The following is an 18,431-nucleotide window of genomic DNA, read 5'->3' on the forward strand; positions in this document are numbered from 1 at the left end:
ATAGTTTTCTGTTCGTTCATTTCTCCCTTCCCCATTCCTTTATTATACATAAAAGCAACTGGTAGATGTGCACAAGCATATTGTAGGTTTTGTTTTTTTTTTTAACTAAACAGCCAATGGAATGTTTTGATTGACATCAAGTGGAGACAGGATGGGGAAAAATACTGATTCTGTAAAAGTACTCCCATTCTCCATTAGTGGCATGCTCATTCTGCTCTTCATATTTCAATAAGTTATTTTGCTCTCACTGTTTTAACAACAAAAATAAAATAAAATAAAAATCTTTGCATACCTTGTTCAACTGGAGAATTTTAATGTTTTTCATTTATCATTGTAAAATCAAGGACAATTTTATAACTTTTTGTATGTAGCTGTTACAGGTAGGGCAGTCTGTTTTTAACTAGGGATAAATTAAAGAAAAAAAAGAATCCTATATAGTTTTCTCTTTAAGTCAAGCATCTCGCTGTTTCAATAAACTTCTTATTTAATATGAAAAAAAGAAAAGCTATGTAAAATTCACACTGCCTGGTATCCAAGGAAATATGGCCAGGTACAGTGGCTCAGATCTGTAATACCAGCACTTTGGGAAGACGAGGCGGGTGGACTGCTTGAGACCTGGAGTTCAGACCAGCCTGGCCAACATGGTGAAACCCCATCTCTATCAAAAAACACAAATATTAGCTGGGCATGGTGGCACACGCCTGTAATCCCAGCTACTCAATAGGCTGAGGTAGGAGAATTGCTTGAACCCGGGAGGCAGAGGTTGCAGTAAGCCAAGATAGCACCACTGCACTCCAGCCTGGGAGACAGAGTGAGACTCTTTCTCAAAGAAAAAAAAAGTTACATACTGTATGTAGTAAGAAGAGGGGGGGAAAAAAAAAGAGGTAGGAAAATGGAAGATACGAAAGAAATAAATCCAGTGGTACCTCTAGTAAAGAAAAATAAAATATCTGAATTAAAAAATACACTGGATGGGTTTAACAGCAAATTAAACACTGCAAAAAGATCAGTAAACTTTAAGACACAACAATAGCAACTAACCCAAGTGAAGCACAGGGAAAGACTGAAAAAGAAACTAAGAGCATCCAGTGACCTGTGGGGACAATATTAAATTATCTAACACATGTGTAACTGACATGATAAAAGAAGAGGAAAGAGGGAGAGAACAGAAAAAAAAAATCTGAAGAAATAATGGCTGGATTTTAAATTTTTTTATAAAAAACTATAAACACTCAGTTCCAAGAAAAACTCAACAAACTCCAGAAAGAACAGATGTAATTAAATAAGGGTACATCATAATAATCAAAACCAGTGATACAAAGAAAAATACTTAAGTGTCAGAAGAAAGAAGACATTAAGAGAAATAAAGATAGAATGAGCAAATCACTTTTCAGAGACTATGTAAGACAATGGAGGAACATCTTTACTAAGAGAGGGAAATAAAGCTACCAATCTAGAAATCTATACCTAATAGAAATGACTTTCAAAAACGAAGATAAAATAAAGACTTTTTCAGACAAACAAAAATGAGAATCAATGCCAGCACTGGTACACTGAAAGAGATGTTTTAAAAAGCAGTTTCATCAAACAGAGAGAAAATGATGCCAGATGGACATTTGAACTTAAACAAGGAATGAAGAGCAGGAAATCATCAATATATGAGTAAATATAAATAATATTTTCTTATCTTCAATCTTTTTAAAAGATAATGACTATCTAAAGCAAAAATAACCATATATCCTGGGGCTTATAACATATGTAGAAGTAAAACAGCACTAAGAATAGTAAGGGGAAAATGGCTGTGTATTGTTTCAAAGATTTTACACTCCATGTAAAGTGGCAGAAAACTGACTATGATCCGTTAAAAATGTGTAAATCCTAGAGCAACCATTAAAAAATAACAAAGAGATGTACCTAATAAGCCAACAGTGGAGATAGCATGGATTCGTCAAACCCAAACAAAACCACCTAACTCAAGAGAAGGCAAGAATAGGGGGAACAGGACACAAAGAACAAATTGGACAAACAGAAAACTCATAGCAAGGTAACTGATTTACACCCAAATATAATTACATTATATAAAGTGGTCTTTGAAGAAAAGCAAAAAAACCCAAAACAACAAAAAACCCTCCAAATAAAAGGCAGAGATTGTCAGATTGGATTAAAAAATAACAAAAACAGAAACATCCAACAGTTTGCTATCTGTACAGAATCCATTTAAATATAAAGGCACAGATAGATTAAAAGTACAAAGATAAAAGATCTGTCATACAAATAGTAATCAAAAGAAAGCTGGAGTAACTATATTATTAACAGTTATTAATTAACAGATTTCAACAACAAATATTGCCAAAGATGAAGAGAGACAATTCATAATAGAAGGGTCAATGTATCAAGAGGATATAACAACCTGAAATGTTTAACTGCCTAACAGATTTTCAAAATACATAAAGCAGTATGCAATTATTATTTTTCAATTAAAGTTTGTTAAAAACATGAAGCAATAACTAATAGAATTGAAGGAGACAAATCCACAATTACAGCTGGACATTTCGACATTCCTTTCACAGTAACTGATAGAACACGTAGTGAGAAAATTAACTTGACTAACTTGACCTAATTGACATTTATAGAACAAATCACCCCCAAACAGCAGTAAACACATTCTTTTTAAGTACACGGAAAACATTCAATAAGACAGACCATATTCTTGGCCATAAAACAAATCTCAATAATTTTAAAAGAACACAAAATAGTTTCTCCAACCACAAAAGAATTTAGTTAGAAAACAATAATAGAAAAATATCCAGAAAATCCTCCCAATACTTGGAAATTTTAAAATTCACTTCTAAACAAACCACAGACCAAAGAGGTAATTACAGGTAAAATGGAAACCATTTTGAACTGAATGCAAAAACACAAACTTCACTAGATGCAGCTAAAGTAGCTGTAGCAAAGAATGTATAGCTTTTAACATTTATATTAGGAAGGAAGGTCTCAAGTAAATGATCTAAGGTTTCACCTTAAGATGCCAGAAAAAGAGCAAATTAAACCCATAACATGCAGAAGGAAAGAAATAAAAAGAGTAAGAGAGGGCCGGGCGCGGTGGCTCACGCCCGTAATCCCAGCACTTCGGGAGGCCGAGGCAGGTGGACCACACGGTCAGGAGTTGAAGACCAGCTTGGCCAAGATGGTGAAACCACATCACTACTAAAAACACACAAAAAACACGAGCAGGGTACAGTGGCAGGCGCCTGTAATCCCAGCTACTAGGGAGGCTGAAGCAGGAGAATCGCTTAAACCCAGGGAGCAGAGGTTGCAGTGAGCCGAGATTGTGCCACTGCACTCCAGCCTGGGCAATAGAGCCCAGGCTCCATCTCAAAAAAAAAAAAAGAAAGAAAGAAAGAAAAAGAAAAAAAAAATCAATGGAAGTAAAAACATAAAAGTAATAGAGGGGAAAAATCAGTGGAATCAAATGTTAATTCTTTTAAAAGATCAATAAAATTGTAAGGCACTAAACAGATAAGGAATGAGGGGGAAATGGAGTTAAGACAAATTATCAACATTAGGAATGAAAATAAAATCACTACATATATCTATTGAAAGGATAATAAGAGAACATTATAAATTACTTTATGCCCATAAATTAGACAACTTGAATAAAATGGGCAAATTCCTTAAAAGACACAAAGTACCAAAACTCACTCAAGAAGAAATGACAAGCCAACAGCACAGTATCTATGAAATGAATTAGCAGTTAAACATTTTTTCACACACAAAAAAACTCTAGGCTCTGATGGCTTCAAGGCTGTTGAATTCTACCAAACATTAAAGGAAGAGATAGTACAGTGCTACCAAAAAGCAGAACAGAAAACACTTTCCAACTCACGTTATGAGACCACCATCATACTGGTACCAAAATCAGGCAAAGATATAAGATCATTTATAGATCAATATTCCTCATGAAGACAGACGGAAAAATCCTTAACAAAATTTTAGCTACTTGAATCTCAAGACAACATATCATGACCAAGTGGGATTTATCCCAGGAATGTAAGGATGGTTTAACATTGCAAATCAGTCAATATATTTCGTCATATTAAAAGACTAAAAAATAAAAACTATCTGATGATCTCAACAGATGAGGAAAAAGCATGTGACAAAATTCAATACCCACTCATAATTTAAAAAACAAAAACTACTCAACACATAGGAATAGAGAAAACTATCTCAGCCTGATAAAGGAAATATGTGACAAACTTATACCTAATATCATACTTAACAGTGAAAGACTGAGTGCTTTCCCCTTAAGATGGGAAAAATGGCAAGGATCTTTGCTTTCACTACTGCTATTCAACAATGTACTGGAGGTCCTGGCTAGTGAAATAAGGCAAGAAAAAGAAATAAAGGAAGAAAAAAAGATACATTAGAAAGGAAGAAAACTTTATTTATAGACATGCATCAATGCAAAAAAATCCTAAGGAATCTACAAAAGGGTATTACAACTAATACATGAGTTTAGCAAAGTTACAAGAGTTAAGGTCAATACACAAAACCCAATTAATTATATTCCTACATACTAAACAACTGGAAATTAATTTTTAAAATACCATTTATAATAGCATCAAAACATAAAGTTTCTGGAATAAATTTCACAAAAGGTATGTAAGAATTATGTTTTTAAAACATATAAAACACTGCTGAGAGAAATTCAAGATAACTAGATCTAGAACAGTCCAAATGATTTTGAAAAAGAACTGAATTGGAAGAGTTACACTACCTGATGAAATAAAGCTACGGTAATAAAGAAATGTGGTATCAGTGTAAGAAAAAAAAAAAACATGTAATCAATAGAACAGAGGGTCTAGAAATATACAAAGGTGCCAAGGAAGTTCAATGGTTAAATGAATCTAGACTCTTATACAAAATATTAAAATTATCTCCAAATGGATCAAAGACTTAAATTTAAGAGCTAAAACTTAACTCTTCAGTTGTTAAGATGGTGTTAACAAAATGAATAAGCAATCTACAAACAGGAAAAAATACCTGCAATACTTATTTCTGATAAAAGATGTATATTCAGAATACATAAGTAATTCCTAACTGAATAGTGCAAATACAGTAATCCTTTTTTTAAAAAAGGCAAAATATTTCAATAGACACTTCACCAAAGATATACAATTTACAAATTAGCACATGAAAAGATGTATAACATTATTAATCATTAAGTAAATACAACTTAAAATTACAATGAGATATCTACCACTACATACTCATTACATTCTACAATGGATAAAAGTAAAAATACTGGCAATTACATGTGTTGGAGAGGATGTGAAACAAGTAGAACTCTCATACATTGCTGACGAAAATGCAAAATAGTACATCCACTCTGGAAAACAATTTGGCGGTTTCTTATAAAGTTAAATATACACTGTACTTATCACCCAGCAGTCCTACTCCTAGGCATTTATCACAAATAAATGAATAAATATATCCCCAAAAGTCTTGAACATAGATATTAATAGCAGTTTTATTTATAATTGTCAAAAACTGGAAACAACCCAAACGTCTATCCCCTGGTGAATGGATAAAATATTGTGGTACATTTCTATAACAGAATATCCATACTACAATGGCACACTTCTCAGCAATTAAAAGAATGAGCCACTGATAAAAGGCATGGATGAATCTCAAATGCACTCTACTAAGTAAAAGATGCTAACAAACACAAAGGGCTACATACAGTATGACTCTCCATTTATACAAAATTCTAGAAAAGGAAAAAAGCAGCTCAGCAGTTGCAGGTAAGTGAGGGGAGGAAGAGGAACTCATGAAAATAAATGAGGGAATTTTTGTAATGAAATGTTTGAAATGTTTTATCATGATGGTGGTGTTTGAATGTGTATACATTCACTAAAACTTAAATTATATACTTAAATTGATAAATTTTAGTGTTTTCAAATTACAACTCAATAACTATGATTGTTTTCCACAGGTAAATTTCAAAATAAATCATCAGAGTTTAAAAATAGGAAGGCAATTTTGTGTCACTGTGAAATTATCCAAACGCCACAAAAACAGCAGGATTATAGGAAAAGAGTTTTTATCTTTTCCGGATTATAAGATGTGGAGGGAAGAACAGGAACAAAAGGTGTGAGGAATAAGAAATGGGGAGGTCTGCTCGCTGCATTATTTTAAACTGTATTTACATGCCTCAGACTTCACCCAGTCCCTGTCCTATCACTTCTATCTACTTGCAAAGACAACAGTGTGTAAATGTGTTCTCTCTTAAAAACCAAAACACAGAGGCACACAAAACCCAGAAAGCTCCATTCTTTTTTCCTCTCAGGGCACAAAGGTGAAGAGGCTCAGCCTATGAAGCTGAGAGGTCCAGTCCCATGACTTTCATTTGTATTTAAGAACACTGAATCCTCTCCTTTTAATTCTGTTGAGCTTCTTGTGAGGCAAATTTCCCCGTGGCCAGTTTACTCTGCGTTCCTGATCAGGAGTTTACAATTATTAACAGAAATCTAAGCAACTTGTAGGACTCTTAGATTGTCTTTTATTTTTGAATTACAAAAACAATAACTACAATATTAAAGAATATTAAAATAAGAAAAAAACCAAGGGCTCTCCAATGGGGAAATAAATAAATTATAAATCTATTCAACCCTTGTCCTATTCAAGCAATTATTTTAAATACCCACTGTAAAGCCTGTATATGGGGAGTGGAAGGGGATACAAAGCAAACTGCCAAAAATCTCTTACTGTAGCTAAGCAAACAATACATGCATATATGACCAAATATGAAGGAATTCACGTTAAGAGGAGTGGTGACAGGTTTCCCCCAACTGTTTCCTTTTCCAAAATGTACGTATGTGTGCATGTATGTGTACATTTTTTCAAAAATTCAACAGGCATATCTCCTGAGTTTAATGAAAGAACTCTAGCCTAGGCAAGAAGGAGCACTGCTGTTAACAGTTAAGTCCTCCAGCATGTTAGCAGCATATTCATATATGGGATATAAAGCCCTAACTACAACTCCAAGATCTGTAATTATATGTCCTGAAGAAACAGGTGAGAACTCCAAACTGCTTTCCAGTTTAAGAGAGGTCACTTTGTTGGCACAAGTGGCTAACCCAGAAACACAAATACCTTAGGCTTACAGGCGATCCATAGTGTTACATAAAGAGAGATGGAGTGAGAAACAAATTCACGGGCCTATCTGATGCTCAGTCTTCCTGCTTCCCTTCTTAACAATACCACCTGCAACCTCACTAGTGTCTTTTCATCACCACTTTGAAAAGTAATAGGGCAAATCGCATTTTGGCTAATTTTAAAGCTGAGAGATCAAGAGCAGGGCTTTACAACTTTGCCCCAGGTGACTCAGATACTAAGCATCTAAACCTGGCCTAGAACCCAGGCCCATCAGCAACCAGGTGTGAAAAATCCTCGTACCTCTCCCACAACAGCAGACAGTGCCCTCAGTCACAACCATTCCCTCTTATTTACTTCTCCAGGAACAAAGTGAAATCTGCCTAGTCTCTAAACACTCACTAAAATAAAACCTTTTGTAAGTGACGTGACAATTCACCATTTATTTGGGGTGTAAGGTTAAAAATAGTAAGGCTTAGAGATAATCCATTTACTCAGCTTACCAGTTATAAACCATAGCTGTACTGAATGTGAATTACCATAGGCTGATCTTAAAGACCTTTAAGAACTAATCTCCAATAACCTCTTCTACATCATGTCCTCTGGTAACTGTCCATTTGGATTAAGGCAAAACTAACCAAAGGCATTCTTAATAGCTTGAGGTTCAGTTCACAAACTTCCACAGCTGGCCAAGTACTGTGGCAACCTCAGTGTTAACAAAAGGAAACATGTTCTATACTTACCTGCTTAAGCAACTGTCCTGAGGTTGAAACAAATCTATTCCAGGAATTTAGGGCCAGTTTTCTGACTTTGGGAGGGGAGGGATAGAGAAAAATAAGAAGTTAAGCTTACCCACAACCCCCCTCTGAGAATAGCATATTTCTTCAAACTTTCTGAAGAGTTTATTATTAGAAATGTGAAACCCTATAAAAGTACCAAGGCCAAAGAAGAGCCTTTAAATTGTTTTCCACTTGTAACCACAATGGAGTAGTTTTCAAATAAACCCAAAGACAGCTAAACGGGATCCTAAATGGTACACTCTGTTCAGAAACCATAGAGTTGGCTAGCAGGTAGGATATTTGGTTTCCTGGTTTCTGTCAGAGTATTTTTGTTTCTGGATTTTGTTTTTGATAGAGAAACTGCAGTAGCACCAGAAAAGAGCAGTTGGTTTTTTAACCCAAAAAGTTCTGCAAAGTTCTCTGAGTATCCCTCTATTTAGGATTGTGCCTCCAATCTGGTTGATGTTACATTTCCCTCTGGGGACAGAAGACAATTCCCAGTTAGATATTAGCCTCTTTGGCAGAACTACTTGTAAGACCAGAAAATAGGCCACTGATAGCCAATTCTCAATCATCTTTAAACAAAGTGAGAGTGTCACTTAATTTATCCAAGCATCAGTTTTCCAAAGGGCTGAACTAGAAATCTCACTCCACTCAAGGATTCTAAAGATGATTCTGAGTATAAAACAGATACTTCAGTTTGAGACAGAGAGAAACTTGAGGTGATCTTAAGGCCCACTGGGAGTATGCATATGAATTTGTACATTACTTCTGATGAATAAAATGAGGGAACTGGACTAGAATTTCCACTTGTCTTTCTACTCTACCATTCTACAATCCCCAAGGTGCTTGAAAATGGCAGTAAATAGGGGCAGGACTGAAGGCCAGACCTGCCACCGACTCTCCAAATGCCACTGCACTGAAAAAACTGGCAATAATAAAGATTAGTTCTTCCAGGATAATAATCTGTTAAAGAACATACATTTCTATTAAGATGGGATCTTTTAGGCAGGGAGATTTTATCTTTTGTTCACTGATGTATTTATTCCCCAACCCTCTAACAGGAGCTAGCACATAGTAAGCATCAATAAATATTTATTGAATGAATGAATAAATTTTGTCCTTAGCATCTGAAATAAGCCATCCAAAGAATATAATCTGCAAGTTCCTAAAGGCAGGGGGATGCTTATATTCTACTACACATCAGCTGGCAGAAAAATTAGGATACAGGGACTCCCTCAGACTTTAGAGACTGAAAAGAATGCATCCATAATCATCTAGGAGTCTGAACAGAGCAAGAAAAAACAGGGTTAGAAACAAACACATTTTACAATCCCATTTTCAAGACACGTAACTTTTCCAGGATCAGAAAAGAAAGTATCAGTGAAGCAAGTTTCTGAAGGGAATACAGAAAATCTTTTTCGTTTTGTATTTTTTTTTGAGACAGTCTCGCTCTGTCACCCATGCTGTAGTGCAGTGGTGGGGTATCTGCTCACTGCAACCTTCACCTCCTGAGTTCAAGCAATTTTCGTGCCTCAGCCTCCTAAGTAGCTGGAACCAAAGGTATGTGCCACCATGCCCAGCTAATTTTTGTTTTACTAGAGATGGAGTTTTGCCATGTTGCCCAGGCTGGTCGTGAACTCCTAGGCTCAAGTGATCTGCCCACTTTGGCCTTCCAATATGCTGGGATTACAGGCTTGAGCCACTGCGCCCAGCTGAAAAACATTATTCTTCTACAGCATTTCAATTTGGGATAAAAATTCTTTCATCTCTTAAGTATGACCTTTCAGGTATGAAAGTCAAAACATACAAGTTAATAATTAAAAAGTCTATGCATTCTCAATTCCCCAAGTCTGAGAAACAGTGACAACACCTTGCTCCAAAACAGCCTAATATCCCAAAGGTTTATTTGTTGTTTTTTTTTACACATAACAAAACAAAAACAAACAAGAAAAAAAACACATCTCGTGGCAGAACCAGCACCGTCTTCTTCAACTTTCTCTGGACTCCCACCCTCACCCGCTCCTGTCACATCAGGCAACAAAAATGAAAACCACACACAACAGTGGTCAGATAGGTAGATTACATAAGGCTTTAAAAAGAGCTGTGCAAAGTAGCATGCGCTAAAGGTGATCAAAATACACATTTTAACTATTTAAAACAGGTAGTCCTGTCACTAAACTCTTGGTAAAAGCAGAACAGGCTGGCAAAAGGACTAGAAAAGTTTGTCAATCCCTAGCTTTTTGAACCTGCTTGTTCACAAGGCTGCTTCCTGGGAAGAGGAGAAGAAGGTTTCTCATGGAGTCTCCTGTAGATAAGACTTAGTCATAGCCTGGCAAGACTGTGCAGACAAATTAAACTCGAGAAGACATTTTCTCCTTTTCTCCTTTTGATTTTTTGTTATACTAGTGGCATTGCCATGTGTGTCAAGAATCGAGAGTTTAGAGGAAAGAGGAGGAATATCACAATCGCAGAGGCTTGATTACTATGCAGAAAACAGCACCCTACCAGACAGACTTTGCCAGCAAACCAACTTTAGGAAGGGTACAGTCTGTGGGGTGAACAAAGGGGCTAATACACTGTGGAACTAGATTTAGAGAGACCTCCTCATCTCCAGAGCTTCTGGATTTCTAGGCAAGAGCAGCAATTAGGCATCAACTGACAAGAACATTATTGACAACCAGGGAAGAGGCTCTGAAGAGTCTCCCAGCATACGCACAAAACTCCAGTCTTCAAACCCTCGATATCAAATTAGTTGTTTTCTCATCCTGCCTCACCTCTTTTAAATTATAATTGTTCTGTTTCTCACCAAAGTTTCTTTGTAGCACAAACTATTTTAATTTACTTGCAACTCTTACACAAAAACCTCCAAAGCATTTTGCCAATGACAATTTGCAAAGCAATTAACTACGCAGGATCACATGCTCACATGACAAAATAAAACTTTTTTTTTTTGGTCTTTTGAGTGATTTGAAAGCACCACATTGAACAAAATAATTGGATCTTGTGACTTCTCCTTTCAACTTAATTTTCGTCTAATTTGTTGTCCTACATGCGAATTTGCCTCATGCTGCATTTGCATGCCTCCCTCTCAGAACCATTCAGTCCCCTGGCCTGGACCCTCACTTTATCTAAGCAGGTAATCAAAACAAGAAACATCCTGGTATGTCCTGTGCTAACACAAAACAAAACAAAACAAAACAAAAACAAATCATTCCCTTCTAGGATAATTCCAATCATCCCTGAGCCATTTATAAAATAAAGAAAATCAGACCTGTAATCCCACTCTTATTTACCAGAGTGTCATTTTAGGCAAGCTTTTAATTGAGCTAAGCCTGTTTCTTCTTCTGAGAAATGAGCAACTTCCGAAGTGTAGATTAGAAATACTGTAAGTAAAAGACATAGTACAGTGTCGGACACATACTGAATGCTCAAAAATTATTAATAGTTTTCAAAATCACAAAAAAAAAGAAAAAAAATTAGTACTGGATATAAGGATAGCCATAATAGAGTGTGACTATGAACTTCATTTATCTCAACTAAAAAGTTTACTTTGGCCTAAGCAACACCATAAGCATAAAAATAAAAATTAATAAAGCCAAGAGGCCACAGTCCTGTGGTGGAACCGTATAAAGTAAATTTGCAAAACAGAAACATCTGACTTTAAATACCTTTTTCTCTATTCTTATAGGACCTTCACACTTCGTTAAGTGAGCCATGTCACAAAACAGGGGAAGGCTTAGAATCACCACACACCCATGACATTCAGATGCCCCATGTGAAGGCATCTCCACAGGGATAAACTTGAGCTTAGACAACCTTCAGATACTTTAAAAAAGGGTCCAAACCAAACAAACTGAAAAGCAAAAAAGCAACAAGGAAAAAAAAACCCTCAAAAAGTTGAGGGGGCCTGAAATATCCAAACTGGCTCTTTTCTTTGGCTGCATTCACAAGCTGTTGTTCAAGTTCAGTTCTAGTAGAGACTCTAACACTGTAACATTTATTTCTTGTTCAGACATAATAATGAACAAGTAAGCAAACTGATTATTCCTTGTTCACAAATGTCAATGTCAAAAGTAATATTACATACTAATAAGTCATATAATATTTCTACTCATTTCAGGCAAAGGCACATCACTGTTAAATGTTACCTGTCCAGGATTAGTTGAAAGATGATGTTCTACCTTGGGGTAGAACACTAATGATTCCATCCTCTCCCCTGTCAGCAGAGTCCCATTCTCTTTATATCAAGTCATCCTCTGGAAATTAGGTTATATTTAATACCCAGAGATCCTCAACTTGTTATTCAATACTGTACTTTCTTTCTTCGGCCAAAATGTGTGTAAACTTTCTAGACACTTAAAGTTAAGATCACCAATACCATAAGAATCACAATAAACTGGAAAAGATGACAAGGAAAGAAAGGAGGGTTCTTTATCATCCCTGAGAAAGAGAAAAGTTTTCATGGTTGATGCTTTACTTGATTCACTTGTTTAATTATACTCATTAGTCTTCAGCTACAAACATGTAGAAGGTACTTAAATAACTGAATGATAAATAATTTATTATACACTTTTAAAAAGAGAAATGCCAGATTCTTCCAGTCTCCTTTACTCATTTATTTGTAAGAATGGGATCTTTGTCACAGGACACTAATTTAGCACCAGAGAAGTTACTGAGCACAACCTCATCTGAAATCATCCTACCTTCTACTGAAGTGATAAACAATGCAACCATTTTTTGCAGAAACTAGCCTCGTTCACCTTAAAAATGGTACCACAGGTAAAGAAGAAAAAAATAACTACAGATCAAAACACAAAAAGTGAGAAAAAAAAAGTTTTAGAATGAATAAATGTCAGTTTCCTATATTCCACCAGAAAGTAATTTTCAATTCAAAGATTTTATCTCAGAAAATACAGTATATTTTCCAGGTTTTGGTAGATATGTTATTAACCATATCTTATCCCTTTAAAGTCACTGCCTAGTCACAGACAGAAACACTAAAACACTCTAGCATAAAGAGGGAAGAAAAGGATCTCCCAATTCTACCTTCTCTTAGCAGTTCCATTAAAAGACCACTTAATTCTCAGCTCTAAGAGCTTCAAATAGGTTCCTGTAATGCATAACACACAGAGACACATGTATACAATAACCTATATTGCTTATATTAATCAGCCTGTATAAAAAGTTATTTATATCTATTATCAAAAATAACCCTTGTTAATAATAATAAAAGGTTACTACTATTTTTTGTTTTAATGCTATTGCTTATGACAGCACACTTCTCTCCTTCCAGATGAATATGAGCGACAAATAAGAGACACCAGCAACACATAAAACAGGCAGACTGAGTGATTTCTTTTGATTCTTCACACCCATTCTAGACCAAATCCTGTGAGGTCCTATGAAATTGTACAGTCCCAAACTTAATGCAAAAAACAAGATCTTGGTGGTATCTCTGTTATTCTGAAAGAGCTTCTTAGGCCAAGTGGGATTGGAAAACTCACAGTGGAGCTTTAGGTTATGCTGCTACACGGGTAAGGCAGAAACTTACAAAGATTTTTTTTTTTTCGAGATGGAGTCTTGCTCTGTCGCCAGGCTGGAGTGCAGTGGCACAATCTCGGCTCACTGCAACCTCTACCTCCTGGGTTCAAGCAATTCTCCTGCCTCAGCCTCCCAAGTAGCTGGGACTACAGGCGCATACTACCATGCCCAGCTACTTTTTTGTATTTTTAGTAGAGACGAGGTTTCGCTATATTGGCCAGGATGGTCTCAATCTCTTGACCTCATGATCCGCCCACCTTGGCCTCCCCTAAGTGCTGGGATTACAGGCGTGAGCCACCACGCCCGGCCACAAAGATTTTTTAAAGTAATAATGCTCTGTGTTGGCAAGAGTATGAGAAATGGGCACTTTCATACATTGATGGTAGGAGTTTAGGAAGTTTTTAGAAAAGAAAAACAAGAGGTACTAGAAAAAGCAAAGCTTTAAAATGTTGTATGTTCTCAGACATCAATTCCACCTCTAGAAGTAAGAGTAGATAATACATTAAGATTTAGCCAAAATATTTTTATCTGTGATATTTATAACAGCAGAAAACCTAGGGGGAAAAATCCTTAACAACCCATTAAGAAGTAATCGCCTAAATTAATGAAATATTTATTTCATACAATGAAATATTTTGCCATCATTAAAATGAAGTCATTGGGCATTTATCCCAGAAAAATGAAAATTTACGTTCACACAAAAACCTGTATATACTCACCGCACAAACCTTTATTCAAAATAGCCCAAAACTGAAAACAACCCAAATATCATCATTTGTAATCATCCATGTGATGAGTGGATACACAAACTGTAACCTAGCCATACAGTGATAACCTACAGAGTAACAAATAGAAACACACTACTGATAAGTGTAACAACTTGGATAAATCTCCAGGAAATTAGGCTTAATGGAAAAAGTCAATCCCCAAAATCCATATACTGGATGATATAATATCATCGCTTACGTAACATTCTTGAAATAAGAGCAGATTAATGGTTGCCAGGGGTCAAGTTAGGTAGGGAAAGGAGGCAGCTGTTGTTACAAGACAGCAGTAGGAGGGGGGCTGGGCGAAGTGGGTCACGCCAGTCATATCAGCTCTTTGGGGCCAAAGCAGGTGGGTCACCTGAAATTGGGAGTTTAAGACCAGCCTAGCCACATGGTGAAACTGGTCTCTACTAACAATACAAAAATTAGCTGGGCAAGGTGGCGGGCACCTGTAATCCCAGCTACTTGGGAGGCTGAGGCAGGAGAATTGTTTGAACCCAGGAGGCGGAGGCTGTAGTGAGCTGAGATCATGCCACTGCACTCCAGTCTAGGTGACACAGCAAAACTCTGTCTCAAAAATAAAATAATAAAAATATTTTTTGAAAAAAAAAGCAATAGGAAGGATCCTTATGGTGATAAGAAATGTTCTGTATCTTGACAGTATCAATGTCAGTATATCTTGGTTGTGTGAACTATAGTTTTGCAATATGTTACCATGAGGGGAACTCAATAATGCTACATGGGATATCTCTATCATTTCCCACAACTGCATGTGAATCTACAATTACTTAAAAATGATATGTTTAAAGTCATTGATAATTATTTATGGCACAGAAGTATTCATAATCCTTCTTCCCTTATAAAAATTAGCCAAGACATTCAACCACAAAGTCCCTGAGGCTTAAGTAAAAACCAGATTTTAAAATCTTATCTATCATCCCAGTCAACCAACCAGGAAATATGCACACAAAAAATAACAATTATTGACTGCAAAATTATAGGTTGTTTTCATTTTGTGATCTCTGGCTTCTAAATTTTCCACAATGAACACACATACCTTTTTTTTTTTTTTTTTGAGACAGAGTTTTGCTCTTGTTACCCAGGCTGGAGTACAACGGTGCAATCTCGGCTCACTGCAACCTTTGCCTCCCTGGTTCAAGCAATCCTCCTGCCCCAGCCTCCGAAGCAGCTAGGATTACAGGTGTGTGCTACCACACCCAGCTAATTTTTTGTATTTTTAGTAGAGATGGGGTTTCACCATGTTGGCCAGGCTGGTCTCAAACTCCTGACCTCAGGTGATCTGCCTGCCTCCCAAAGTGCTGGGATTACAGGCATAAGCCACCATGCCCGGCCCACACGTACTTTTATAATGGGAGGAAATAAAAGTTGTAAAGGCTTATATCTAAGGAACACCAATTTGTGTGCAGCTAGTCCTCACAGGTAACACAAACCAGGTTATGTCAGTAGTCACTAAAGTAGTCTTTTTCCTCATGGTCAGCCACCACAGAAGCTTTCCCAGGTTCAGTGTTCCAACTTCTAACTGTAGGCCAATGGATCTAGTTTTCTAAAATCCTCCTCCCACCCTCCTTATTAAAAAAAAAAAAAAAGAAAAAAAAAACTTAGTCCATTAAAACTTGCTTACCTCTCAGATCTATGGGCAAGTGGTACCAGGCAGCAACTCAACTTTCCTCACATAAAGGACCAACACGGGCACAGGTAGGTCTTGAAGAAAAGAACCAGCCACCCAATATTTTGCTAAAATATGGTTCTATTCTGGAAGGAAACCTGAGACCGGACAATCCCCCTTCCCAAGTGAAAAGTAAGTGGGATGGGAGGAAGAAGAAGGAATCTGTCTGAAGAAATGGGATGGCCCTTAACAGAAACCATGATATATGGTAGACATGGGGTAGGCTTGCTGCTCAGATACTTACTCTGAAGGATTTCTATGTTTGTGAGGCAGATTTTTAATAGACTAAGATTTTTTCTTAAGGAAGAATGGGGGAAGGATTTTAGAAAACGAGACCCATTTGCAGTCAGAAGTTGGCACACTAAACCTGGGAAAGCCCCTGTGACTGACCATGAGAGAAAAGACCATGAGGAAGCATGTTTGTGGAAACACAACACTCTCACTGAGCCCCAGGGCAAGGCACATACTGAGTGAGAGGTCATTAGGACAGCATTATGAAAAGCCAATAATCTTCGACTATGCTGCTTCCTAAATAAAATGTTGAGCACCATTCCAATAAGAAATAATGTATTCAAAACATAAATCCACAAACTACATACATATACAACATTCTAGACACAGCTGAGAGCTGAGATGTATAAAAGTTAATATATTTCTTGGTCCTAGATAAGCAACAAAGTTAATACCTAGCAAGATTTCTTTTATTTTAATAAAATTAGCCTATGTTAAAGAAAATCCTAATAAAAAGGTTATGTTTTTAAAGAGCAGTCCCAACCTTGTTTCAATTCAGAAGGGTCATTTACTTATTAACAGGATTAATAACAGAGTAAAAGGAAGATGGAGAACAGGGAATAAAAAACAGCTTACTCTCACAAAGTTACTCTGATCTAGAAATAAAAACAGCTCTCATCCCATTTTCTAATGAACTCTGTTTACATCTCCAGTTTCCTATGTAATAACTGTTCGCAATCTTTTTATTTGTTGTATAAAAAAAGAAAAGGGAAAGAGAAAGAATATGCCCAGACAAGAATCAGAGAAACTCCTTGCTGGCCATCACGCTAAGTCAGCATGTAGAAGGTAGAGTAGTATACAGAGACTGCTGCCCTGGGTGGGCAGTCTCCAATGACCACCAGGTCAACAGGTTAGCAACCATCCACATCTTGCCATATAAAGCAATGCCCTGGTTAGGCATTCCTGGAAGCCATTTGTCTGCCAAAACAATTTCATGAATGAGAGGTTTCCCAGAATACATTTAGAATTTTTCCCTAAATTTCTGTTTCCATGATGGTGAATTTCCAGTAAGTCAATCACCATAAAATGTGTAACATTCCCCTCCCCCCAGCAAAATCTGTTCTGCCCCAAACCATTTGGAATTATGTTTCTGACTCAAGCTGTGCTTAACTTTGTTCAAGAGAAAGCTCTAGATTTTTTTCTTTTTTCTCCATTTCCCACCAAGGCCCAGCATAGACAGCTGGTTCAAAGCAATGGGTCAGTGCATGCCAGTGGTTCTTTTTTATGTATCCTGCTTGTGGCTACCTCAGTTCAGTTTATCACTCAGCAACTGCTTGGTAATCCCCTGTCATCCCCACCCTACAAATGTCCCTATCAGCAGAGCTGGGTAGCAACAAGTCAGCAGAATTCAGTCAATCCATTCCTCCTCTAGGGCTGAGGTGACTCAAGTTGATGAAGAAACTACCAAGGAACAAATTCTAGAAAGAGCAGAAAGATGCATGGGACTTTTCCCTCCCCAAATAGAGGGAGATGGAAGAGGGAAGTGTAGGGAGGAAGAAGGCAAGGATGAAAGCAGAGAGAACCCACAGTGTTGTACATTATTAACTGCATGCGAACTATATCTTTAATGGAAGACACATGCCCCACTAAATAACTGGGAACCTCAAACTTCATGAGAGGAATTTTGTTTTTATTTTTTTCCTCACTTACTTTAATCTGAATGTTCATCAATTCTAGCTTAGAATTTATGGGTTTAAAAGACACTATTTAACAAATATGCATAGCTTCAACAAAGGGAAAAGAGTCGCTAATTTTAAAACACCAAAAGCATGAATTCTAATTTTAATATCTCTTTTAGTACTACAATAGGTGACATGTGATGAACTCTGTGATACATCTCAAGAGTCAGGCAGACCTAAGTGCTTATTAAAACTTGGAGGAAACATGAAATAGCTGTTTGTTCCTGAACTAGCTCTCTGGCCACCTCACATGCTATGGCTGAACACAGCCACATACAGGTCTACAGTGTAAGTCACCAAAGCCAGCAGAGGATCGGTATTAAAAAATTATTGAAAGATATTAAAACATGGAGTACCTAACTCCATGGACTCTGGAGACTGATAACGCAATGTGTAATGGAATCAAAGTACCCTTTTGCCCTGTACTGCCAGCTTAAATTTAGCCCACAGAATCCATAATTTTACATAGTCATTATCCATAATGGGTACAAATACCACAAGGCAGCATGGGGATGGTCTGATCAAT

At 36.7% G+C, this 18,431-nt stretch overlaps 1 protein-coding gene across 2 annotated transcripts in view; it reads right to left on the reverse strand.

Annotated features, from left to right (window-relative positions):
• FOXO3 (forkhead box O3) overlaps positions 1-18,431 on the reverse strand; it is a 125,154-nt gene that overhangs the window by 69,360 nt on the left and 37,363 nt on the right. The window lies entirely within an intron of this gene.

This window comes from Aotus nancymaae, unplaced genomic scaffold (genome assembly GCF_030222135.1).
Source record: "Aotus nancymaae isolate 86718 unplaced genomic scaffold, 86718_ANA_hifiasm-v0.15.2.pri h1tg000040l, whole genome shotgun sequence".
In the NCBI taxonomy this organism is placed as follows: Eukaryota; Metazoa; Chordata; class Mammalia; order Primates; family Aotidae; genus Aotus; species Aotus nancymaae.